The following is a 27,761-nucleotide window of genomic DNA, read 5'->3' on the forward strand; positions in this document are numbered from 1 at the left end:
ATGGAGAAGGATACGGACTTAGATACTTTCCTTCGGGGGTTTGAAAAAACTGAAGGCAATACCATCTACCCAGTGAGCAGTGGACACAGTATCTGAATCCAGGGTTGAGAGGCAAGATCCTCAAAGTTTTTGCTGGCCTCCCGCCAGAGCATGATGGGAACTATGAGGCAATAAATGAGGCCCTGATCAGAAAGTACAACCTAACCCCAGAAGTGTATCAGAGAAAGTTCCAGAATCTTCAACGTGGATCAACGGACAGCTATGCAGATGTCGTAAGCACCTTGAGGACCATGTTCCACCAATGGATCAGGGGACTTTCTGTTAACAGTTTTGAGGACTTAACGGATCTTATGGTCAAGGATCAAATTTCTTTATATGTGCCCCACAGATGTACGACAATTTGTGTGTGATCGGGAGCCACAAACTGCGGATCAGGCTGCAAAGATTGCTGACTGCTATGTGGCTAACAGGATGCCTGAGGTGCAGAAGCCATCGAGATTCAGCTGGAAGGGAGGTAAGCCAAACGGGGACCCTTCTCCCTCTGCCGATCACCAGTCCTGTACAAGCCCACCTCCCATGGGGTTCTGGGGAATAGACATTCTTTAGGCAATACACGCCGATGCTTTTCCGGCAACAAAGTGGGACATGTTAGCGCTGTCTGCCTTGATAGGGACAAACACACAACTACAACCACAAAGCCGTCTGGGCCCCCACCTTCTGTCCTCTTTATGGCCGGCTCTGATGTGAGGACCAATTAGAACTGTCAGTCTGTTACTGTTGGCAACAAAGTCACCATAGGTCTCAGAGACACTGGGGCAGAGGTGACTCTGGCGCGTCCAGCAATGGTAACCCCTGCAGATATCATACCAGGAAAGACTATGTCTATAACCTGGATGGGGGGGTCAGCCCTGCCATGCCCATGTTCCATGTGTACCTGGATTGGGGAACAAGGAAAGGACTGAGAGAAGTGGGAGTATCAGAGGCTATTCCCACCATTGTGTTGCTAAGCACAGACTTGGGGAGGATGGTGTCCCACTATATCCCTCCCTTACAAGTAAATGCTACAGAGAAGATGGAAGAAAGCAACCCACCTGAGATCCTGTGCAAGGAGGGAAAATGTACCAATGCACAGGAATGTACGTATGTGGCAGCTGTGACCCAGAGTCAGATTGCGGCCCAGAGATTAGAGGATGAGGCTCAAATAGAACTACCAGAACAGGAGGACCATAATGTGGCCCCGGAGCCTTCTCACATGGCAGACCCAACAAGGTCCCTGATAACCGACACTGAAGACTCAGCTTTAGACCAGGGCCTGGCAGTCACACTAGGCCAGGGGCTGCAGACTGACAGTCAGAGCTTCCAGGAGGCCCTGCAGACAGATTTCAGTCTGGAGAAGCTCAGATGTCTTGCAGATCAACCCCCCACCGCTTCTGACAAAGAGAGAATATACTGGGAGCAGGGCAGACTGTTTAAAGAGACTCTCCCCACTGATACTATAGAACCTTGGGACTGTGAAAAGCGATTGGTTGTTCCTTATCCATATAGGGAACAATTATTGAGAATTGCTCATGAAATTCCTCTGGCTGGGCACCTTGGAATACAAAAGACTAAAGCTTGCTGTTGCACCTGGTCCCTGTCCTGGCTCTACGCCCCGGTCTGCCGCTGCTCCCCATTCAGGGCACTCACCTCGTGTCTTGCACGCTGTTCCTGTGCAGCAGCCGGCTCCCTGTGTGTCCCATGCTGCTTCTCAGCGTCCTGTTCTCTCCCCTTCACCCACCTCCTGGTGTCCCGTCGGCAGGTCTTCAGCTAAAGCTATTAGGGCACGCACACGCGCTCCCCTGGCTTCTTAAAGGGAACTGTGCATTTTTCAAAATTAGTAATTATCCAATGGCAGTGCACTGGCTGCTATTTCTGGTCTCTCCTCCATAGGGAGAGCGCCGGAGCAATGAGTATCAATCATTGCTACATCCAGTTCTGTTGCTAATCTTTCTGTGCTGCGTTTGCAGACTCATGCTATCTGTCTCCACAGAATAATAATAATACATTTTATTTCTATAGCGCCAACATATTCCGCAGCACTTTACTTTTCAGAGAGGACTTGTACAGACAATACAGTAGACATTACAGCATAACAATAATCACAAGATCATAACAGATACCAAGAGGAATGAGGGCCCTGCTCGCAAGCTTACAATCTATGAGGAAAAAGGTAGACACGAAAGGTGGGTGGTAACAAGAATATCTGTATCCTGATAACCATGGCTATCTCGGCAATCATCTGTGCAAACGCCATCCCATTCCGCCAACAGCCTTCCGAGTCCAAAGACTATGACAAGGTTTCTGGAGCCTGCTATCTACCAACTACCCAGATCCAGGACCCGTCTCATTACATACTCTGCTATTATTCCTGTTATCCCTTTTGGTCCCGCTGGGACAGCTGCCACATGTCCGGGGTCTAACTGGAGGTGGCACCTGTGTCCTCCGGGTATTCCATTCTGGTCCTGTCTGAGGGACTTTACTATGGGTACCCGAGGCTCACTAGTTACGCACCCCTTCGGAGCCCCCTGGACCGTGGTCCCGAGGTTCCACTTTAAAAATAAAAAACGAATGTGGACTTCATCATCTCTGCCTCTGCTTCCATTTGTTACACTTGCCTAACACATAATTTTTATTGGCCCAAGATGGGGACATATAGTCAATTACTGTCAATCCTGCGTAGTTTGTTAGAGGGTTGGAAAGTCTTGGGATATACAGAAAGCCCCATTGAAACCACTGCCAGTGATTGATGAGTCTTTCCAGCCAGTGGCTGTGAATATCATAGGGCCATTTGCAATCCCTAGCAGCCCCCTGGCGAGATTGGAGACAGGAGACTGCCTTCTCAGGATAACATATGCTGTGACCCCGGTGAGACCTGCAGCCTAGAACCAATGTTATTTACTGGCAGTCATACATCCATACCTATACATATTTCACTACACCCCCACTGTATGTAGGAGAGGTGGTTCTGATGGTATGTTCCCTCTCTAAGGGGTTAAATGTATTTTATATTTATGCATGTTGTCAAGGGTAACACCCACTTGGGCTGCAGTCTAGCCTAGTCAGCATTAACTGTAATGGCCGGCCGAGTTTGAGGAGGGGAAATTGAGAATTAGTGCCAAGTTCAGGAAGTGATGATTCAGTGGAGGACAGTAGTGTAAAGTGACCACAGCAGTCTTACAAAATAGGCTGCTAGGGACAATGTGGGCCTAATACTTGAGGCAATGGATTGCCAAAAATACCTTTCTGTGTGACTCCATCTGCTTGCCTGGGGAACCTCAAGATGGACGTTGGGGCCCTTGGGCGCAATCAGCCTGTGTTGCAATACAAATGCCCCCACCTGAAAGAAAATTATGTACTATGACATTTTTAAAAGAACATTAGTAATTGGTTGTTTTACAGTAAGATCTGCACCAGAAGTAGGGCATGATGCAACCACAATATAGACTCTGTTAAGATTTGTTAGCAGCATACCATACATACTGACTTGATCATGTCTAACCTCATAAATTCCAGTAGATATCTCTGACTCCAGATTTAGCTTTAAGCAAAATTCCAAAGGGGAAATCACCATGAGGGGCATTTTTTAAAGTCAGTTTTGCTTAATGTTGCTGTCACAAGGTTCCCTAGCTGAGGTGGAACATCGAAACCCAAGGTCCGGATGGACACACAAGCCACAGGCATCGATGCAGCAGTGGGAAGATGCACTTGGGAAATAGGTAGCAGAGTTACTGGAAGCCACAGACAGACAGGAGACATCTTGGATACCACAGACAGATAGCATGGTTACTGGAAGCCACAGTCAGTCAGGAGACCTCCTGGAAGCCACAGACAGATAGCAGTTTTACAGGAAACCAAATGCAGGCAGGATATGTCCTGGAGACTGCAGACAGTTGGCAGAGTTAGGCTAGTTTCACACATTAGTTTATCTCCGTCAGGTGTGATCCGGCATCGCGCCAGATCCGGCAAATGTTATGTAAAACCGGATGTGACGTCAGACCATAAACCGGATCCGTCTCATCAGTTTCATCAGTTTTTCCATCCGTTTTCCGACGGATAACGCCGGATCCGGTTTTTAAAAATGCCCCTTGGGGGCTTCGAAACGGGATTGGCTGCTGAAATCTATATATACCGTGTTCCTACAGCCCATCTTTGACAGGTTGTAGAGGAGAAACTGCATGTTGGAGAGAAGAGCAAGTGACTGGCGAAGATGGATGTTGTGATTGCAAATATTTTGAAGAATTTGGTGGATTTTACAGCGGAGGTGAACCGTTTGAGGGTGATTGTTCTGGAGAAGGAGAGAGCAAGACAGCAGCGCATCAGGCATCAGCGACGCCGTTTTTGGATCCACCCCATCACAGCCAAGAGAATGACGCGTGGGGTCTATTCTACATTCTGCATGGACCTTAGACGAAACCCGGAGAAATTTTTTGGATATGTTTGGATGAAAATGGAGAATTTTGATTACTTGGGGGAGCGCATTGCACACCTCATAAGAAAAGCTGACATCTATTGCCGTTTCTCCATTTCACCCGCGGAGCGTCTGATGGTGACTTTAAGGTAAGCCACATTTATTGGATATGCTCGCATGAGAGCACACTTTCACTGCAATCTTGTTGGTGGTAGTTTGTATCTCCAAGTATTATAGCTGAGTTTTGGTATGTAATGCTGTGATTTTTACCTAATTTATTGTTTTTTAATTCCCCACAGATTTCTAGCAACTGGAGAATCCCTTTCGTCACTGCATTTCCAGTACAGACTCGGGATTTCAACCATATCTGGAAAAGTGAAGTACACATGCCGTGCACTGTGGGACTCCTTAGTTGAAGAGGTTTTACCAGAGCCCACAACAGAGAGGTGGATTGAAATTTCTGAAAAGTTTCTACAGATATGTCAGTTTCCGAACTGCTTGGACGCTGTGGATGGGAAACATATCCGCATTGTAAAGCCAGCAGGATCGGGATCGGAATATTTCAATTACAAGAAATATTTCTCCATTGTCCTCATGGCCATCGCTGACGCGGAATACAAATTTATTGCTGTTGATATTGGGGCCTATGGCCGCTCCAATGACTCTTAAGTTTTCAAACTGTCTGCCATAGGGCGTAAACTGTATGGAAACACCTTCCAGTTCCTATCCCCTAGACCGCTGCCGCAAACATCTGGTCCACCTATGCCTTTTGTGTAGGGGATGAAGCATTCCAGCTGTCAGAACACCTTTTGAAACCCTACTGTAGCAGAGGATTGACAAGAACAAAATGCATTTTTAATTACCGGCTAACAAGAGCAAGAGCAGGTATTCTGACAGCCAAATGGCGTGTCCTATTAACTGCGATCAACCTGAAGACAGAAACTGTGGATGAGGCGATCAAAGCTTGCATGGTACTCCACAATTTTGTTATGTGCAAGGAACCCATTTCCATTGAGGACACCGCTGAAGAAACCACCTTGCAAGATTACCAGAACATTACCAATAGAAGTTCTGTGACGGTGTCACGAATGAGGGACAATTTTGCAGAATACTTTATGTCACCTCAAGGCAGAATAGACTGGCAGGATGACAGAATTTGATAAATTTCTGCCCTTAACCAAAGTTGTGTACCTTCTGTACCAACAGTATATACCTATTCCAAACAAAGTTGGCTATCTTGTCGTCTATCTTGTCGTGGTTTAACTATTTTTACCTTGACCACAGTTGTGTACCTGGTTGTGTTTTAGGCAAAGTTTTTCACCTTTTACCAAAAGTTGTGTACATTGTTAGGAAATCCCCAACAAGATACACAACTATTGGTAAAAGGTGAATTACTTTGTCTAAAACACAACCAGGAACACAACTGTGGCCAAAAGGTAAAATTTATTTACCTTTTACCCACAGTAATATACCTGGTTTTGTATACCTTTTTACCTTTTGTATACCCTGTACTTAACCTTTTTTTTATACCATAGTTCGCCACAGAAATAAAAGACAGACAACCAGTGTAAACCAATACTTTAACTTTTATTGAAAAAAAATTTTTTTTTTAATAAACTGTTTAATTGTTAAAAATGTTTCTCTTTTTTATTTAAATACACACTTTTATAAATGAGTGTAGTGTGGGGTGGAAATACTGCTGGAGGGGCTGCGGGACACTTCGACACTGGGAGTGTGGAGAGAGGACTGGGCTCGTGGTGGGGAAGGAACAGTTAGAGGTGAAGGGGTGGAAAAAGCAAGAGAATGGGTGGACATGTGGGTGGCAGAACAGGTGGTGGGTGGTGGAGAGGAGAGTTGGGCAGGGAATGGAGTAGCAGATGATGTGGTTGTGAAGTGGTAGGGGGAATGAGTTTGGTACTGGGAAGTAGTTTGGTACGGGGCAGGTTGCTGGAAGTGGGCAGGTTGCTGGTACTGGGGAGTTTGCTGGTACTGGGGAGTTTGCTGGTACTGAATAGGAGAGGGAGTATGAACAGTGGCTGGAGGGGATGCAGGTGGAGGAACTACAGTGGTGGGAGGTGGAGGTTGGGAGGTAACCTGCTGTAGAGCACCATGGCACGAATGCATTACATGCATCTGCTGGGTAGGAGATAGTGTTGCCATGCGCTCCACAACAGACCTGAAAAAGGTGTGGTTTGGAGAAGATCTTGCTTCTGAATGCATTGTTTGCAGAAGTGTCTTCAACTCCAGAATGCCGGAGTTGAGCTGCTGAAAGCCTGCGGACATTTGATCGGACAAGACTTTGAGACAGTTCTGGAAAGATGCATTCAGATGCAAGAACTCTGAGGCATAGCTCTTTTCCTGACCCCTCTGCCGCTGCCGCCCAGTACCCGCAGGTGTACTAGAGGTGGCAGGGGCAGAAGGGTGGGGTAAAGGGAAAGCGATCTCCTCACCAGCAGCTTCATGTAATGTAGGCGGCCACGATGCTCCTGTGCTGGTGGATGGGACAGATGGGTCGAATGTGTGGGAAGGCTGGGAAGGTGCAGATGTACCGGGGCAGTCGAAGTGTCCCTCGGTGCCGGTCTCCTCAGGGATCGCTTCAGAAGGGTCCAACCGTGCAGGCTCCCGAGTGCTGGTCACCGTGCTGTGGAACAAAGAGAAAAAAAACACAATTAATATAGTAACATGCCATTGGCCCTGGCTGAAAAAAAAATTAGACATGTAAACATTACTTTTGGACATGGGGTGTGTAATATTTACCTTCTGGTGACCATTGTTGCCAGGAGGAACGACAGGGCTCGTGCGTACTTGTACTTGCTCCTGCGTCCTCCAGATCCACTCGGGGCCCGCATCTCTTTATTGAACTCCTTCTTGAAACGATCCCTCACAGACCGCCACCGCTTCACAATTCTCTCCCCTGAAACGAGAAAGCACAAAGTGGTTAGTATACAACATCAGTGTTTCACAAACTCCAGTCCTCGTGGTTCCCAACGGGTCATGTTTTCAGGATTCCAATAGTGTTGCTCAAAAGGAAATCATGAAAACATGACCCATGGGTACCACGAGGACTGGAGTTCGGGAAACACTGCTTGACATCAAGCAACGGGAACTGTATATACTAGGGTGACCGGATCTCATATGGGGGGGAAAAAATGTCAGAATCTTGTTCGTCTGGACCCCACAAAACGATTCCCCTTTCCAGATATTGAGATAGCCAAAATTTGAGCTCGATCAAACGACGTTAACCCGTGCCGCTCGTCGCTCAAAGTTTGAAAAAATCCAAATTGAGGTATTTTAAGATTTAGGTATTTTGCATAGTCTGTTAGACTATAAAGAATGTGACAACAACATTGCAGAAATAGCCCTGACCAAATTTTCGAACCATTTGTGGTATTTGAATGCAAAGTTGGTGGGATTATCGTTTTTTGATCCCACCATTACAGACAATGAAAAGTTGTTAATGGCTAATAAATTGCTCAGTAGCACAGATGAACCATCAGAGCACGCTAACCTACATGAGTTGATAATTTTACATAGTTATCTAATCTATTCTAGAGCTTTTGTTAAAGTAGTTTTTGAAACATCATAATATAATGCTCGGCATTTGCTTACAACTTGCAGGACATATTGCTTTTGTTCTTCATCTTTTGTCAGAAGGTCGTTAAAGTTGGTTACTTCCTACCTCTTTTAATTTTTCTTTCCTAACTTTTGGATTTACAACCCTAGCGTGCTCTGATGGTTCATCTGTGCTACTGAGCAATTTATTAGCCATTAACAACTTTTCATTGTCTGTAATGGTGGGATCAAAAAACGATAATCCCACCAACTCTGCATTCAAATACCACAAATGGTTCGAAAATTTGGTCAGGGCTATTTCTGCAATGTTGTTGTCACATTCTTTATAGTCTAACAGACTATGCAAAATACCTAAATCTTAAAATACCTCAATTTGGATTTTTTCAAACTTTGAGCGACGAGCGGCACGGGTTAACGTCGTTTGATCGAGCTCAAATTTTGGCTATCTCAATATCTGGAAAGGGGAATCGTTTTGTGGGGTCCAGACGGACAAAATTCCGACATCGATTTTTTGCGGTCACCCTAGTATATACTTACACTCTTGAATCAGGGCCCGAGCTTCAAGGTCCTCCCAGCGGTCCACAAGGAGCGAACATATTTCCTCCCAGAGCCGTCGGGTCACAATTAGATCAGCATGCCGGCGGTCAGCCATATTCCAAAGCGGCTCCCTTTCTCTAACAAGATCGATGAGGTGGTCGACATCAATCCCTCCATCCTCACCATCAGAGTCGGGAGCACGCTGTGAAGGCTGTTAAAGAAAAAGAGAAAAATAAAATTAGCCACCACAAGAAATCAAATAAAAAGTTAAAAAAAACCAAAGCAAAAATATTATACTTACACGCTGGTGACCGCCGCGTCGCTGTCGCCGACGACCCTGGGAGGCACTGTGAGGACCTCTTGGCCGAGCACCAGATTGGGAAGACTAGAAAAGAAAAGCAAAAAAATTATGTGGTTAGATGTAGGCATATGTGTTTGCTGTGTTATATCTGCGCTACATTGTTTTCTATGTGTTGTATGTTGTGTGATGTTGTGTTTCTGCGTTTGATGTAGGAAACTTACCAATTGCGAGCCCACTCCAGGTATCTGTCCACCCCTTCCTTCTTCTTCTGGGAGCTCCTCTTCAGCTTGTGATTCCTGTTTTGAAATAAAAGCCAATGAAAAGACATATATTACAGAGATGATGGATTTTTGAAATAAAAACTTACCGTCAAGCACTGACGATGTGAGGGAGGGCTCCCAGAAGATGTGGTGTCCTCCTGCTGGCCAGTCTCCACTCCTGATGCTGCTGCTGCTGTTGCTGCTGCTGCCGGTGCTGCTGCATCTATATGGCGTGTTCTGCTGGTGAATAAAGAGAAAGAAAGGGCCACTGAATATATTGATATTCCATGGCCCTATTTTTGAGGAATGGGGGATTTGATAATTACCGTATGTCATCTGCTGGTGGACTCCCCTCCGCATGGTCACCATGGTCCCTTCGCTCCATTTGGGGTGGTGGTGCTGGTGGTGCAGTGGTCTCCTGCCTTCTCCTGCGGCTGTTGACTCTCTTGGGTGGCATATTGGCTGTGGCTGAGGGTCCCACTGTCATGGTTTTATATATGTTTGCTGTGGGCAGGGCTACTGAGCATGCTCAGACCAAAAAAAACGGATCCGGCCACCGGATCCGGCTTTGGCTGGATCCGGCACATTGCGGCGCTCATAGACTTTCATTGTGTGAAAAAGCCGGACGCGCCAGATCCGGTGGGTCCGGCTTTTTCGCCGTAGACAAAAAACGTTACAGTTGCCGTTTTTTCCAGACGCCGGATTGCGACACATTGCCGGATCCGGCCAAAACCGGACGAAACGCATGACCATCCGGCGCTAATGTAAGTCAATGTGGAAAAACCGGATCCGACATTGCATTTCGCCGGATCCGGTTTTCGTAAAAATAGCCGGATCGCGCCTGATGGCGAAAAACTGATGTGTGAAAGAGGCCTTATAAAAGGGGGCAAGCAGATAGGAGATGTCCTTGAAGCCACAGGCAGACACGTTGAAGACATCTTGGAAGCCCCAAGCAGAAAGAAAATGTCCTGGATGCTGCAGATGTCCTGAAAACAGAGAGGTAGCAGACAGAACTCCAGAGTAACTAGAAAGTCTGAATACCATGGAAGCCGCAGCAAACAAGAAATATGCAAGATAGTGTAGACAGGTAACTCAGGGACTGGACACCAGAACAGGCAGCTTGAAGATGTGCTAATGACTGTGCACAGGAACTGTGCACAGACAAACTACAAAGTCTCAATACCAAGACACAGATGTGTGTCTTGAGAGGCCATATACAGGCCAAAGAAGTTCAACACATGGGAGCATGCCGTGCTACTTGCAAAGCCCGAAGTGGAGCACAAGAAAGTTTAGTGGATTCGGGTGTAGGTAGTAGAGCACAGAAACGAGACAGATGTGTAACAGTTGCATTGTCAATTTTGCTCCAAATTTACCAAAGTGTCATGTTTGTTAAATTATACTTATACAACATTGTATAAATGTGATCTTCCACTATTTACCCCTATCCACTTTAAGGGAGATCGATGACTTTTCAAAGCAAATTTTCAAACCTTATTTACAGGCTAACCATGCCCAGAACACACACTTTTTTAAATTTACAAAGGAGTTATATGGCAAAATGTCACAAATTGCTGTTCAGAAAAGGCATGCAACAAAATCTGCAGTGATTTCACACAGAACAAACCTTTATATTTTGGGTATCACTATAAACTAAAGTTAGAAATTTATATACTATTTTCATATCTTTCTATTGTGCAATGCACAAGCTATTCTTATATTCCACGAAAAAAATCTCTATTACTTCGACTAAATTCAGATGTCCATGATTCACGGTCAATAAATGGATCGCAATGTTTGGACCAGCTGCAGGTCTCGTGACCCAAGCTAGTGGCCTCATACAGTGGGCGAAATAAGTAATGAACACGTCAATTTTCTAAGTAAATACTGCATATTTCTAAAGGTGCTAATGGCATGAAATTCTTACTAGATGTCGGTAACAACCTATCCAATCAACACAGGCAAAGAAAACAAACCATAGATGTCCATAAATTAAGTTATGCTTAATAATAAGAAATGGCACAGGGAAGAAGTATTGAACACTGAAATTTATTTAATACTTTGTACAAAGCCTTTGTTGGTGATGACAGCTTCAAAATACCTCCTGTATGGAGAAACTATTGGCAAGCATTGCTCAAGTGTGATTTTGGACCATTCTTCCACACAAACACTCTTGAAATCCTGAAGGTTCCTTGGCCTCCTTCTCTATGAACACTAAGCTTTAGTTCCCTACATACATTTTCTACTAGATTCAAGTCAGGTGATTGGTTAGGCTGCCATTCTAGCAGCTTTATTTTCTTTCTCTGAAACCAATAGAGAGTTTCCGTTGCTGTGTGTTCAGTAATTTAGAAATCCTTATGTAATCAATACCATCAGTATGTTTTGCAACAGTAAGGACACAAAGGTCTTGAGACAGCTCTCTGGTTTTACCTATCATGAGATGTTTTTTGTGTGGCACCATGGTAATGGGACCCCTTTAAATAGGCCATCAGCTGAACCAGCTGATATTAGTATTTATTATTTTTCACTAAGTTGCAGGATTTCTATCTAATTACTGATAGATTTCGGATGGAGTCATGACTTTCCATGGCTTTTGGCATCTCTCTTTCTTCATGTGTTCAATAATTTTCTCCTATGTCATTTCTCATTATTACACATAACTAATTTTTGGGCATCTGTGGTTTGATTTTGTTACCTGTGTGGATTGGATGGGTTGTTATCGACGTCTGTTGGGAATTTCATGTCAATAGAAAAAATTTAATTAGAAAATTGGTAACATGTTCAATATTATTTCATCTACTGTATATATATATATATATATATATATATATATATATATACATCATCCATAAGATGATGTTATGTGTTTGGAAGATTCTGATATTTTTGCAAACATCTGAGTTAATAAGAGACACACCTGTAGATGTATATTAATGCACACCTGAAACACAATGCTTCTTTGTGTAGCATCATGTGAATGTCTAAAGAAATCAGCCAAAATATTAGGAAGAGAATTGTGGACTTGCACAAGTCTGGCTCGTCCTTCGGCACAATTTCAGTTTACCTAAAGGTACCTCGTTCATTTGTACAAACAATTATACGCAGGTACAGACAAGATGGGAATGTCCAGCCATCATACTGCTCAGGAAGGAGAAGGGTTCTGTGTCCCAAAGATGAATGTGCTTTGGCATGACATGTGCATATCAACCCAAGGACAAAAGCAAAAGACCTTGTAAAGAAGATGTCGGAAGCTGGTAAGATTGTGTCAATAGCCACAATGAAACGAGTACTATATCAACATGGGCTGAAAGTCCACTCTGCCAGGAAGAAGTCATTACTTCAAAAGAAGCATAAAAAAAACAGATTAGTTTTTGGAGATATGTGCTGTGGTCTGATAAAACGAAAAATTGAACTTTTTAGGCATATGACCATCGTTATGTTTGGAGAAAAAGGGAGAAGCTTGGAAGCCTAAGAACACTATCCCGACTGTGAAACATGGGGGTGGCAGCATCAAGTTGTGAGGTTGTTGTGCTGCAGGAGGGACTGGTGCGCTTCATAGAATAGATTTCATCATGAGAAAAGAAGATTATGTGGCAATACTGAAGCAACATCTGAAGACATCAGCCAGGAAGTTAAAGCTTGGGCAGAAATGGGTCTTCCAAATGGTCAATGTCCCGAAGCATGCTGCCAAAATGGTAACAAAGTGGTTTACGCATAACAAAGTCAATGTTTTGGAGTGGTCATCACAAAGCCCTGCTGTCAATCCTATTGAAAATTTATGGGTAAAGCTGAAAAGGGAGGTGCGAGCAAGGCGACCTACAAACCTGGATCAGTAACACCAGTTTTGTCAGTAGGAATGGGCTCAAATTCTGACCAACTATTGTGAGAAGCTTGTGGAAGGCTAACCCAAATGTCTGACCCAAGTCATTCAGTTTAAGGGCAATGGTACAAAATACTAATGAAATGTATGTAAACTTTAGAGTTTGCAGAAAGTAATAAAAATGCCTTAAAACATTATCTCTCTCTCATTATTCTGGCATTTGGCAAATATTAATAATTATGGTAATCATAATTAACCTAAAGCAGGAAAGATTTATTCTGATTTCATGTCAGATATTGAGAAAAACAAGCATAAGTGTCTTTTTATATAATGTATGTAAACTTCTGGTTTCAACTGTATGCATGCGTACTATATATACAGTCATGGCCGAAAGTGTTGGCACCATTGAAATTGTTCCAAAAATGAAGTATTTCTTCCAGGATATTATTGCAATTGCACATGTTTTGTTATACACATTTCCTTTGTCCATATTGGAACAACCCAAAAGGCAGAGAAATAAAGGCAAATTGGACATAATTTCACACAAAATAAAAAAAAATGCCTGACATAATTTTTGGCACCCTCAGTTTAATATTTGGTTTCACACCCTTTGGAATAAATAACTAATCTCCTCAACAATCTCCTTACACTTCTAAACTGGAATTTTGGACCACTTTTCGTTTGTAAACTTCTTCAGGACTCTCATATTTGAAGGCATCTTCTCCCAACAGCAATTTTAACCCCTTCGTTTCACAGCCATTTTTCGTATTTGCGTTTCTGATTTTTGCTCTCCTTCCCAGAGCCATAACTTTTTTTATTTTTCTGTTAATATGGCCATATGAGGGCTTGTTTCTTGCGGGATGAGTTGTACTTTTTTATCAACACCATTGGGTTTTCCATATCGTGCACTCAAAAACAGGAAAAAATTCCAAGTGCGGAGAAATTGCAAAAAACCTGCAATTCTAAAACTGCTTATGGATTTTTTTTTACCATCTTCACCAAATGTAAAAACTGTCCTGGCATTAAGATTCTTCAGGTCATTACGAGTTCATAGACATCAAACATGTCTAGGCTCTTTTTTTTTTTTTTTAAGTGGAGAAAAAAAAAATCCAAAATTTGTTTAAAAAAAATTGTGTCATTTTCCGAGACCCTTAGCGTCTCAATTTCTTTGCGTGCCGAGCTGATGTTTTTATTTATACCATTTTGGTGCAGATACAATCTTTTGATTGCCCGTTATTGCATTTTAATGCAATGTTGCGGCGAGCAAAAAAACGTACGGTAATTCTAGCGTTTTGAATTTTTATCTCCTTACGCCGTTTAGCTATCGGGTTAATTTTTTTATATTGGCAGATCGGGCGATTCTGAACGCATCGATACCAAATATGTGTATATTTGATTTTTTTATTTATTATTTCATTTAGAATGTGGTGAAAAGGGGGTGATTTGAACGTTTATATATTTTTATTTTTTTAATATTTAAAAACACTTTTTTTTTACTTTTGGCATGCTTCACTAGTATCCATGGGAGACTACAAGCTGCCAAAACCTGATCGGCTCTGCTACATACAGGCAATGATCAGATCGCCTGCATGTAGCAGAGTAGCCACCGGGCGGCGCTCATAGCAATCCAGCATTGACAACCATAGATGTCTGCAGGAGACCTCTAGTTGTCATGGTGACCCATAAGTGACCCGCAATCACGTGACAGGGGTCAATGATGGGCGGATATCCTGCGCCATTACTGAAAGCGCATGTTAAATGCCACTGTCAGAGTTTGACAATGGCATTTATTATTATTATTATTTATTTATTTATACAGCACCATTAATTCCATGGTGCTGTACATGGGAAGGGGGGTTACATACAAGGTTATAGATATTGTTACATACAAAGTTATAGATATCCTTAACAGTAAACAAATTTACAATGACGGACTGGTACAGAGGGGAGAGGACCCTATCCTTGTGGACTTACATTTAATGGGTTAACAGCCGTGGGTGGATCGCAATTCCACCTGCGGCTGTTCCAGGCACATGTCAGCTGATGCACCCTGAGCCTACAAGACAGCTTGAATTTCTTTGGAACTTGATTGGGGCTGCTTATTCACCATCTGGACTATCCTGCTTTGCAACCTTTCCACAATTTTTCTGGGTGGATCAGGGAAATGCGGTAGATATAGTATATCTCAACTTCAGTGAAGCATTTGATAAAGTATCTCATGCTATCCTTATTGAAAAAATGACAAAGTGTGGAATTGACAAGGCTGCAGTTAGGTAGATTCATAACTGGTTCAGTGATCATATTGAAAGAGTGGTAATAAAAGGTTGCACATCCAATTGTAAGAGTGTTTCAAGTGGGGCATCACAAGGCTCTATCCTGGTCCCAGTGTTATTCAACATTTTTACATCTGCATTCTACAAAACAAAAATTACATCCACAGAATGGGAGGAACAGAACTAAACAGCATGTGTAAAAAATACTTGGATATACTAATAGATCACAGACTGCACATGAGTCAACAGTGTGATGCAGCAGCAAAAGAGACAAACACATTACTGGAATGTATTAAGAGAAGCATAGAGTCTAGATCACGTGAAGTAATTATTCAGCTCCTTCTTGGTCAGACTTCATCTGGAATACTGTGTCCAGTTCTGTGCACCACATTTTAAAAAAGACATTGAAAAACTGGAACAAATTCAGAGAAGAGCTAGCCGGGATGTGAATGGATTGAAAATTATGTCCTACGAGGAATAAAGGATCTGGGAATGTCTACCTTGCAGAAATGAAGTTTAAGAGTCAACTTAATAGCCATGTACAAATATCTGAAGGGCTGTCACAGTGTAGAAGGACCATCCTTATTCTCATTTACAAATGGAAACATGAGATGCATGGAATTAAACTGAAAGGGAAAAGGGAAAAGATACAGATTAGATATTAGAAAAAGCTTTTTGGCAGTGAGGGTGTTCAATGAGTGGAAATTGCTACAACGGCGGGTGGTGAGTTCTCCTTCAGCAGAAGTTTTCAAACAGAGCCTGAACACACATCTGTCTGAGATGGTTTAGTGAATCCTGTATTGAGAAGGGGGTTGGATACAATGACCCTGGAAGTCCATTTCAACTCTAACATTCTTTGATTCTATGATTCTCTGCCATCCATGTCCAGGGAGATTAGCTACAGAGACATGGATTGTAAACTTCTTGATTATGTTGCAAACCGTGGACAAAGCAACACCAATAAATCAGGAGATAGACTTGTAATCTTGAGATTATTGATATTGTTCTACAATTTTGGTGCTCAAGTCCTCAAACAGATCTCTTCTACTCTTTTTGATCTCCATGCTTAGTGTGGCACATACAGGCACACAATGCAAAGATTGAATCAACTTCTTCCCTTTTTACGTGGCTTCAGGTGTGATTTTCATATTGCCCACTCCTGTCACTTGCCACAGGTGAGTTTGAAAGAGTATCACATGCTTGAAACAAAGTTGTTTACCCACAATTTTAGAAAGGTGCCAACAATTTTATTCCATCCCATTTTGGTTTTTTTTGTGAAATTATGTCCAATTTGCCTTTTTTTCTCTTTTTTTGAGTTGTTTCAATTCTCCTCAGGGGAAGAGTCCTGAGGAGATCATTTGCATATTCCCAGTGCCTTCTGGGATAAGTGAAGAGTCTCCGCGAGCTCAACGATCACTGGGTTTTGGCCGTTGCAGCTGAAAAGAGGAAATCGGAAAACCAGGGGAAGAGTCCTGAGGAGATCATTTGCATATTCCCAGAGCCTTCTGGGATAAGTGAAGAGTCTCCGCGAGCTCAACGATCACTGGGTTTTGGCCATTGCAGCTGAAAAGAGGAAATTGGAAAACCGCGCGACTATCAGCGTGCGAATTTTGGCTCATCTTTCATTGTTTTTAAGAAATCTCAATATGGAAGAGGCCAGGAGCCATTTGGTGAGCTGCATTTCTTGCTACATGTTCACAGACTTACCAGTGGAAAAGCCAAATTTCACATGCCACAAATGCAAGCTTGTGTCCCTGTTGGAGGAAAAGTTGCAAAATCTCGAAGAGAGGTTAGCTACGTTGAAGATCACTAAGGAAGGTGAAGAGTTCTTAGACAGAGCAGAATTATCTCTTCATGTTACAGAAAGAGAAGAAATTCAAAATGCACCTGAAGAAACAGAGGAATGGAAACATGTGACCCAGAGAAGCAGGAGGATCAGGAGACAGTCAGCACCCATACTTCTCAGGAACCAGTACCAGGCTCTCACGCAGGAAAACGATGAAGAAATACATCAGGATAAGACTTTGCCCACAAACAGCAACCTTGTACGCCTTCAGAGTCCTCCTGGATGGAGAAAGAAAAATGTTGTGAAGAAGAAACGGAGAGTGGTGGTCATGGGGGATTCCCTGTTGAGTGGAACAGAGGCCGCTATCTGCAGACCGGATATAACTTCAAGAGAAATGTGCTGTCTTCCAGTTGCAAAAATTAAAGATGTGTCTGACAGGATATCAGGACTCTTCAGACCTACAGATGACTATCCATTCCTGCTACTACATGTGGGGACAAATGACACAGCAAGAAACGACCTGGAAACCATCTGCAGAGACTTTGAAAACTTAGGCAAGAAAGTGAAAGAACTGGGAGCGCAGGTGATCTTCTCTTCCATCCTCCCAGTGAATGGCCATGGAACAAGAAGATGGAATAAGATTCTGCAGGTGAACAACTGGCTACGTCGATGGTGCCGTCAGCAACGATTTGGATTTCTGGATCACGGAGTGAATTACCTATACGATGGACTACTTGCTAGAGATGGGGTGCACCTTACGAAGACTGGAAAACATGTATTTGGAAGTTGCCTTGCTACACTTGTAAGGAGACTTTAAACTAGAACAACATGGGAAGGGAAGCAAAAGACCAGAAAAAGCCATACACCTGACAAATGCTATTGAGAACTCTGCTATTAGAAGTGGAAAGGAAGAACAAAGACAAAAGAATCTAAATAATAAAAATATTGGAGAAAGAGAAACCAATCACAAACTAAAATGTTTCTATACTAATGCACAAAGCATGGGCAACAAACAAGGAGAATTGGAACTACTAACACAGGAAAAGAAATATGATGTCATTGGAATCACTGAAACTTGGTGGGACAATACACATGATTGGAATACAAGACTAGAAAGATACAACTTATTTGCAAGAAACAGACTTGATAAACGAGGAGGAGGTGTCGCATTGTATGTTAGAAATGCGTTTATCTGCACAGAGATTGAAGCTTCAGAGACTGGGAGTTCTGTGGAAACTGTTTGGGTAAGAATACAAGGACAGAACAATGGAAAGGACACCATTGTAGGCGTTTACTACAGGCCGCCTGTGCAAGCTGAAGATATGGATGAACTCTTTATGCATCAAATGGCCAAGCTCTCCAAAAAATATGACATAGTTGTCATGGGAGATTTCAACTATCCAGACATTTGTTGAGAATCTCTCTCAGGCAAAACTAACAGGTCAAGGAAATTCTTATCCTCTCTTGCTGACAACTTTATCTTCCAAAAGGTAGGGGAGAAAACAAGGGGAACTGCTACCTTGGATCTAATCCTTATAAACAGGGAGGAAATGGTTGAGGAGGTAAAAGTGGCTGGGACCCTAGGAGGTAGCGACCATGCTATTTTAGAATTTTGGATAACTAGAGGAGGAAGACCTGTGAAGACTCAGACGTCAAGGTTAGATTTCAGAAAGGCAGATTTTAAGGGACTCAGAAAGAGAATTGGAGGGATCCAATGGCTGGATATCCTTAAAGACAAAAATGTCCAGGAAGGATGGGAAATCTTGAAAAATGAAATTCTCAAAGCACAATTGTTAACAATTCCGAAAAGAGGGAAGAATAGGAAGCATTTAAGGAAACCAGGACGGATGAGCACAGAACTTACGCACATGCTAAAAAGGAAGAAAAAAATGTTTATAAAATGGAAAGAGGGAGGCATATCTAAAGAAGAATATAGTGCTGTCTGCAGAACCTGCAGGGCACAAATCAGATTATCTAAAGCTGACAATGAATTGAGGCTTGCAAGAGATGTCAAAAGCAATAATAAAGAATTTTGGGGATATGTCAAAAGTAAAAGAAAAGTCAAAGATGCTATAGGTTTGTTACAGGATGAAAATGATGACATGGTAAGACAGGATGTTGAGAAGGCCGAACTTTTAAATTCCTATTTTGCATCTGTTTTCTCTCAGAAAGGAAAAGTAACATCAACTGTTCTTCACTGTCCTATTAAGGGAATAAAAGAATCCAGGATATCTATAAACAGAAAGATAGTGAGGAAACACTTAGCTAACCTAAATTAATTCAAGTCTCCAGGTCCAGATGAATTACACCCCAGAGTACTGAAGGAGATAGCAGAAGAAATTTTTGAACCCCTCTCCATAATCTTTGAAAATTCTTGGAGAACAGGAGAAGTCCCAGAAGACAGGAGAAGAGCAAATGTTGTTGCTATCTTCAAAAAGGGGAAGAAGGTGGACCCAGGCAACTATAGGCCGGTGAGTCTGACTTCCATACCAGGAAAGATCTTTGAACAAATTATTAAACAACATGTATGTCAGTACCTGGATAAGAATGAAGTGATTAAACAGAGTCAGCATGGGTTTGTAACTAATAAGCCATGTCAGACTAACTTAATTTCCTTCTATGACGGAATCACTGATTGGGTGGATCAGGGAAATGCTGTAGATATAGTATATCTTGACTTCAGCAAAGCATTTGACAAAGTATCTCATACAATCCTTATTGAAAAAATGACTAAGTATGGAATGGACAAGGCAACTGTTAGGTGGATTCATAACTGGCTTAGTGATCGGACCCAAAGAGTGGTCGTAAATGGCTGCACATCCAGTTGGAAGAATGTCTCAAGTGGGGTACCACAGGGCTCTGTCCTGGGCCCTGTATTGTTCAACATCTTTAACAATGATTTAGATGAAGGAATTGAGGGTAAACTGATTAAATTTGCTGATGACACAAAGCTTGGAGGGATAGCTAATACTAGAGAAGAGAGAGAGGATTCAAAAAGATATAAATAAACTGGAGCAGTGGGCAGCAGCTAACAGAATGGTTTTTAACAGGGAAACATGCAAAGTACTACATCTGGGCACTAAAAAAGAAAAAAGCATATACAGAATGGGAGGAATAGGGCTAAGCAACAGCACATGTGAAAAAGACTTGGGTATACTAATAGATCACAGACTGAATATGAGTCAGCAGTGTGATGCAGCAGCAAAAAAGGCAACTGCAATTCTAGGATGTATTAACAGAAGCATACAGTCTAGATCACGTGAAGTCATTATTTCCCTCTACTCCTCTTTGGTCAGACCTCATCTGGAATATTGTGTCCAGTTTTGGGCACCACATTTTAAAAAAGACATCAACAAACTGGAGCAAGTTCAGAAAAGAGCGACCAGAATGGTGACCGGTCTGCAAACCCTGTCTTATGAGGAAAGGTTGCAGGATTTGGGAATGTTTAGTTTGCAAACGAGAAGACTGAGAGGGGACTAAATAGCTGTCTACAAATATCTAAAGGGCTCTCACATTGTAGAAGGATCATCTTTATTCTCATTTGCACAAGGAAAGACTAGAAGCAATGGGATGAAACTGAATGGGAGGAGACACAGATTAGATATTAGAAAAAACTTTTTGACAGTTAGAGTGATCAATGAGTGGAACAAGCTGCCACGAGAAGTCGTGAGTTCTCCTTCAAAGGAAGTCTTCAAACAGAGGCTGGACAGACATCTGTCTGGGATGATTTAGCGAATCCTGCTTTGAGCAGGGGGTTGGACCAGATGGCCCAGGAGGTCCCTTCCAACTCTACGATTCTATGATTCTATGATTCTATGCATAAAGGAAATTAACATGTGTATAACAAAACAAGTGTAATTGCAGTAATTTTTTTTGGGAGAAATACTTTGTTTTCTGGAACAATTTCATGGGTGACTTTCGGTCATGACTCTACATAGTGGTGAAATGGGGACATAATTGAATAAAAAATATGTAATAAATAAAATGTATGTGTGAGTAAAAATACTGAATGGGCACCTGTTAATTTAGTACCCAAAACAATTCAGAAATGTATATATGCTGCCCATTAGTTCATTCCAAGGCTTTTGGAAAAAAAAAGCTTGCAATTTGTTACCATCTTTTCAGTTAGCCATTAAAAGGTATCAACCACTGAAGACCCTCAATTCTAAACATTCTTGTACCTGCTCAAGCAGGCAAACTTTAAGGTCTTGTGTTGTGCCGACACATATTTTTAATACATGTAAGATGTGTTCCACATGGCCCGAGGGTAGTAGTGTTAACTTGTTGTTAACCCCTCAAGTTACCTCTTTTGGGATAATGTATACAGTAGATTTATTTTGTATGATAGATGATGGGCATTGTTCCCCTTTCTATGTAAGATATATAATGCTCGTTATATGGAGTATAAATACAGAAAATGTATACATTAATCTCGGCATATGATAGTTCAGGTGGACTGGGGCAGGTCCTGCTTGTATTAGCATTTATACTATTGCACTTTTTGATTGTCCTTTGCACATGTTCCCCATTTTTGTCTTGTCTTGTTCATAATTTAATAAAGAGAGCAATTTTATCAATATGGATCTATGGTCGCAATTTTCTACTGTGGTTTCCACAATTTTTGGTTTATATATTAGCAATTGATTCTAGTTTGTCCAAACAGAGCGACACCTATAAGGAGTGATATAAAAACCAGGGGAAGAGTCTTGAGGAGATCATTTGCATATTCCCAGTGCCTTCTGGGATAAGTGAAGAGTCTCCGCGAGCTCAACGATCACTGGGTTTTGGCCGTTGCAGCTGAAAAGAGGAAATCAGAAAACCAGGGGAAGAGTCCTGAGGAGATCATTTGCATATTCCCAGTGCCTTCTGGGATAAGTGAAGAGTCTCCGCGAGCTCAACGATCACTGGGTTTTGGCCGTTGCAGCTGAAAAGAGGAAATCAGAAAACCAGGGGAAGAGTCCTGAGGAGATCATTTGCATATTCCCAGTGCCTTCTGGGATAAGTGAAGAGTCTCCGCGAGCTCAACGATCACTGGGTTTTGGCCGTTGCAGCTGAAAAGAGGAAATCAGAAAACCAGGGGAAGAGTCTTGAGGAGATCATTTGCATATTCCCAGTGCCTTCTGGGATAAGTGAAGAGTCTCCGCGAGCTCAACGATCACTGGGTTTTGGCCGTTGCAGCTGAAAAGAGGAAATCAGAAAACCAGGGGAAGAGTCTTGAGGAGATCATTTGCATATTCAGCTCAACGATCACTGGGTTTTGGCCGTTGCAGCTGAAAAGAGGAAATCGGAAAACCAGGGGAAATTTGGTCATCTTTCATCATTTTTAAGAAATCTCAAGATGGAAGAGGCCAGGAGCCATTTGGTGAGCTGCATTTCTTGCTACATGTTCACAGATTTACCAGTGGAAAAGCCAAACTTCACATGCCACAAATGCAAGCTTGTGTCCCTGTTGGAGGAAAAGTTGCAAAATCTCGAAGAGAGGTTAGCTACGTTGAAGATCATTAAGGAAGGTGAAGAGTTCTTGGACAGAGCAGAATTATCTCTTCATGTTACAGAAAGAGAAGAAATTCGAAGTGCACCTGAAGAAGCAGAGGAATGGAGACATGTGACCCAGAGAAGCAGGAGGATCAGGAGGCAGTCAGCACCCATACTTCTCAGGAACCAGTACCAGGCTCTCACGCAGGAAAACGATGAAGAAATACATCAGGATAAGACTTTGCCCACAAACAGCAACCTTGTACGCCTTCAGAGTCCTCCTGGATGGAGAAAGAAAAATGTTGTGAAGAAGAAACGGAGAGTGGTGGTCATGGGGGATTCCCTGCTGAGAGGAACAGAGGCCGCTATCTGCAGACCGGATATAACTTCAAGAGAAATGTGCTGTCTTCCAGGTGCAAAAATTAAAGATGTGTCTGACAGGATATCAGGACTCTTCAGACCTACAGATGACTACCCATTCCTGCTACTACATGTGGGGACAAATGACACCGCAAGAAACGACCTGGAAACCATCTGCAGAGACTTTGAAGACTTAGGCAAGAAAGTGAAAGAACTGGGAGCGCAGGTGGTCTTCTCTTCCATCCTCCCCGTGGATGGCCATGGAACAAGGAGGTGGAATAAGATTCTGCAGGTGAACAACTGGCTACGTCGATGGTGCCGTCAGCAACGATTTGGATTTCTGGATCACGGAGTGAACTACTTATACGATGGACTACTTGCTAGAGATGGGGTGCACCTTACGAAGACTGGAAAGCATGTATTTGGAAGTCGCCTTGCTACACTTGTAAGGAGAGCTTTAAACTAGAACAACATGGGAAGGGAAGCAAAAGACCAGAAAAAGCCATACACCTGACAAATGCTATTGAGAACTCTGCTATTAGAAGTGGAAAGGAAGAACAAAGACGAAAGAATCTAATTAATAAAAATATTGGAGAAAGAGAAACCAATCACAAACTAAAATGTTTCTATACTAATGCACAAAGCATGGGCAACAAACAAGGAGAATTGGAACTACTAACACTGGAAAAGAAATATGATGTCATTGGAATCACTGAAACTTGGTGGGACAATACACATGATTGGAATACAAGACTAGAAGGATACAACTTATTTGCAAGAAACAGACTTGATAAACGAGGAGGGGGTGTCGCATTGTATGTTCGAAATGCGTATATCTGCACAGAGATTGAAGCTTCAGAGACTGGGAGTTCTGTGGAAACTGTTTGGGTAAGAATACAAGGACAGAACAATGGAAAGGACACCATTGTAGGCATTTACTACAGGCCGCCTGTGCAAGCTGAAGATATGGATGAACTCTTTATGCATCAGATGGCCAAGTTCTCCAAAAAATATGACATAGTTGTCATGGGAGATTTCAACTATCCAGACATTTGTTGGGAATCTCTCTCAGGCAAAACTAACAGGTCAAGGAAATTCTTATCCTCTCTTGCTGACAACTTTATCTTCCAAAAGGTAAGGGAGAAAACAAGGGGAACTGCTACCTTGGATCTAATCCTTATAAACAGGGAGGAAATGGTTGAGGAGGTAAAAGTGGCTGGGACCCTAGGAGGTAGCGACCATGCTATTTTAGAATTTTGGATAACTAGAGGCGGAAGACCTGTGAAGACTCAGACGTCAAGGTTAGATTTCAGAAAGGCAGATTTTAAGGGATTCAGAAAGAGAATTGGAGGGATCCAATGGCTGGATATCCTTAAAGACAAAAATGTCCAGGAAGGATGGGAAATCTTGAAAAATGAAATTCTCAAAGCACAGTTGTTAACAATTCCGAAAAGAGGGAAGAATAGGAAGCATTTAAGGAAACCAGGATGGATGAACACAGAACTTAAGCACATGCTAAAAAGGAAGAAAAAAATGTTTATAAAATGGAAAGAGGGAGGCATATCTAAAGAAGAATATAATGCTGTCTGCAGAACCTGCAGGGCACAAATCAGATTAGCTAAAGCTGAAAATGAACTGAGGCTTGCAAGAGATGTCAAAAGCAATAATGAAGGATTTTGGGGATATGTCAAAAGTAAAAGAAAAGTCAAAGATGCTATAGGATTTTTACAGGATGAAAATGATGAAATGGTAAGACAGGATGTTGAGAAGGCTGAACTTTTAAATTCCTATTTTGCATCTGTTTTCTCTCAGAAAGGAAATGCAACATCAACTGTTATCCACTGTCCTATTAAGGGAATAGAAGAATCCAGGATATCTATAAACAGAAAGATAGTGAGGAAACACTTAGCTAACCTAAATGAATTCAAGTCTCCAGGTCCAGATGAATTACACCCCAGAGTACTGAAGGAGATAGCAGAAGAAATTTTTGAACCCCTCTCCATAATCTTTGAAAATTCTTGGAGAACAGGAGAAGTGCCAGAAGACTGGAGAACAGCAAATGTTGTTCCTATCTTCAAAAAGGGGAAGAAGGTGGACCCAGGCAACTATAGGCCGGTGAGTCTGACTTCTATACCAGGAAAGATCTTTGAACAAATTATTAAACAACATGTATGTCAATACCTGGATAAGAATGAAGTGATTAAACAGAGTCAGCATGGGTTTGTAACTAATAAGTCATGTCAGACTAACTTAATTTCCTTCTATGACGGTATCACTGATTGGGTGGATCAAGGAAATGCTGTAGATATAGTATATCTTGACTTCAGCAAAGCATTTGACAAAGTCTCTCATACAATCCTTATTGAAAAAATGACTAAGTATGGAATGGACAAGGCAACTGTTAGGTGGATTCATAACTGGCTTAGTGATCGGACCCAAAGAGTGGTCGTAAATGGCTGCACATCCAGTTGGAAGAATGTCTCAAGTGGGGTACCACAGGGCTCTGTCCTGGGCCCTGTATTGTTCAACATCTTTATCAACGATTTAGATGAAGGAATTGAGGGTAAACTGATTAAATTTGCTGATGACACAAAGCTAGGAGGGATAGCTAATACTAGAGGAGAGAGAGAGGATTCAAAAAGATTTAAATAAACTGGAGAAGTGGGCAGCAACTAACAGAATGGTTTTAACAGGGAGAAATGAAAAGTACTACATCTGGGCAATAAAAATGAAAAAAGCATATATAGAGTGGGAGGAATACGGCTAACAGCACATGTGAAAAAGACTTGGGTATACTAATAGATCACAGACTGAATATGAGTCAACAGTGTGATGCAGCAGCAAAAAAGGCAAATGCAATTCTAGGATGTATTAACAGAAGCATACAGTCTAGATCACGTGAAGTCATTATTTCCCTCTACTCCTCTTTGGTCAGACCTCATCTGGAATATTGTGTCCAGTTTTGGGCACCACATTTTAAAAAAGACATCAACAAACTGGAGCAAGTTCAGAAAAGAGCGACCAGAATGGTGACCGGTCTGCAAACCCTGTCTTATGAGGAAAGGTTGCAGGATTTGGGAATGTTTAGTTTGCAAAAGAGAAGACTGAGAGGAGACTTAATAGCTGTCTACAAATATCTAAAGGGCTGTCACATTGTAGAAGGATCAACTTTATTCTGATTTGCACAAGGAAAGACTAGAAGCAATGGGATGAAACTGAATGGGAGGAGACACAGATTAGATATTAGAAAAAACTTTTTGACAGTTAGAGTGATCAATGAGTGGAACAGGCTGCCACGAGAAGTGGTGAGTTCTCCTTCAATGGAAGTCTTCAAACAGAGGCTGGACAGACATCTGACTGGGATGATTTAGCGAATCCTGCTTTGAGCAGGGGGTTGGACCAGATGGCCCAGGAGGTCCCTTCCAACTCTACGTTTCTATGATTCTATGATTCTATGAAAATATATTTAGGATGCGGCTCTGTACCGTTGCTGTTATAATTTGTCTACCAATTTCTGTGTTTTGCACAGGTTTTTGCACTGGTATAATGGACTATAAGGCCAGGGAAAAATCCTGCCTGGGACAAGCTGACGAAGTTTTTGGACAGGATGGGACAGGTGGAACGCGGTCTGTTGGTCACAGGAATGATGGGCTGTTTGAGTCCTTTAAAAAAATTGCTTATTAAACGTACAAAAATTTGGTGGAGTAGGATATTTCTGGAAAAATACATTGTCAAGAATATGATACCTAGGGGCCTACGGGTCCGGGTCCTACCGAATTTCCCCATGGAGGATGCTGAATTTATATCTAGCTGGGAGGATGCGTGTGGGGCATGTTCAGCGGCATTAATGAAGCTATTGATTGACTATAATACAAAATCCCTCAATGTTTTGGACAAAGAGATTGATCAGACTTTATTAGATCTTCAGGCTGGTTGTTCGGTGGAACAATTGAAAGTATATGAGGATAATTTGGAAAGAACGGTAGATACCGTGGTGAAAAAAATCAATGAGACGCAGGTCTCAAAATTTAATAGGGACAGTAAGGACTATCAAGATAAAACGGTCTATCAATGGAAAAAACATACTGATAAACTATCAGTGGGACATCGTAGTGTTTCCAACACTTCTATATCATCACTTAGTGCCTCGTCTGAGACCTCTACCGCTTCCATGATTACTCGTTCTCGAGTTAATTATGGACGTATGAGAAATTCCAACTTCCATACACATAAGAGGAGGAAAAATCGATCACCGGAAAATCAAAGCAGGGAGAATAAGGTAATTAACCTCAGCGATCACTTGCTCACTAGAGCTGACTGTGATTTACTGTATAAAGGCCTGTCATTCTCACCAATGGCGGGCTTTGACAGATTCACGGCCATTAAAGACCTACATATCTTTGCGAGGTCACTATTATTTAAACGTTTCTTTTATGATGATAATAAGAGCATATTGTTTCCTACAGAGGAAGAACAATCAGCCTTGATGATCCTTGAGGAATTGGCGGAGGAGCATTCAGCCACCGAGGGAGGTAAGATTCCTCCGGCCTTGACGGTACGCTCCAGGAAGTTCCCCCCTTTCTCGAACTGTAGTGCCATTGATCTCTTTGTGAAAGTTGTTGGCAATGGAGTTTGCTAAGATACCACAACATATACAAGGGGACAATTTGACAGGGGAGGAGAGGAAACGTTTGGGACACCTGAAAAGCCTCCCTGATATTGTGATCAAGCCGGCGGACAAGGGGGGGAATGTTGTTTTATGGCCTAAACACATGTATGAAAAGGAAGCCATGTGTCAGCTCTTGAATACAACGTGTTATAAGAGACTGACTTTCAACCCCTTGTCCGCCTTTTGTACACAGTTGAAAAAGGTTCTTATAAAAGCTAGGGACGCTGATATTATCTCTGGAGAATTATTCACGGCGTTAATAG

General features: G+C 42.3%; 1 pseudogene; it reads left to right on the top strand.

Moving 5' to 3' along the window:
- LOC141096813 (uncharacterized) lies at nt 1-26,513 on the top strand (annotated as a pseudogene).
- Nucleotides 26,514-27,761: the final 1,248 nt, after the last annotated feature.

Source organism: Dendrobates tinctorius, unplaced genomic scaffold, assembly GCF_039654945.1.
Source record: "Dendrobates tinctorius isolate UK_male_01 unplaced genomic scaffold, ASM3965494v1 ptg000079l, whole genome shotgun sequence".
Classification (NCBI taxonomy): domain Eukaryota; kingdom Metazoa; phylum Chordata; class Amphibia; order Anura; family Dendrobatidae; genus Dendrobates; species Dendrobates tinctorius.